The sequence below is a fragment of the Morone saxatilis genome, unplaced genomic scaffold, assembly GCF_004916995.1.
Source record: "Morone saxatilis isolate NCDOM2014 unplaced genomic scaffold, NCSU_SB_2.0 Contig16, whole genome shotgun sequence".
NCBI lineage: Eukaryota > Metazoa > Chordata > Actinopteri > Moronidae > Morone > Morone saxatilis.
Genome location: NW_023339718.1, coordinates 1,490,621 through 1,491,037, shown reverse-complemented (window position 1 = coordinate 1,491,037; position 417 = coordinate 1,490,621).

The following is a 417-nucleotide window of genomic DNA, read 5'->3' as shown; positions in this document are numbered from 1 at the left end:
CATAATAGATCATTAAATTAATTTCAGTTTTCAGTTTTTGAACACAATACTTTTAAAATGAATCTAAATTAACTTGTTAAAGGACAAAATGTAGATTTAGTGCCATCTAAACGTTAAGTTGCAGATTGCAAGAAACTGAACACCACTCGCATCTGTATCTGATAACCTGATGATGAGAACGGGCTGTGAAGTGTGCAGGAGAAACTAAAAAAACACCCAATAGGCCCTATCTACAGCCAGTGTTTGGTTTTTGTCCATTCTGGGCTACTGTAGAAACATGGCAGTTCAACATGATGGACTCAATGTACAGCAGTCACAGTGTCTATAGATAAAAACAGCTCATTCTAAGGTAACACAAACACAACAACGGTGATTATACACTAATGAAAACACACCTATGAATATTATATTAAATTT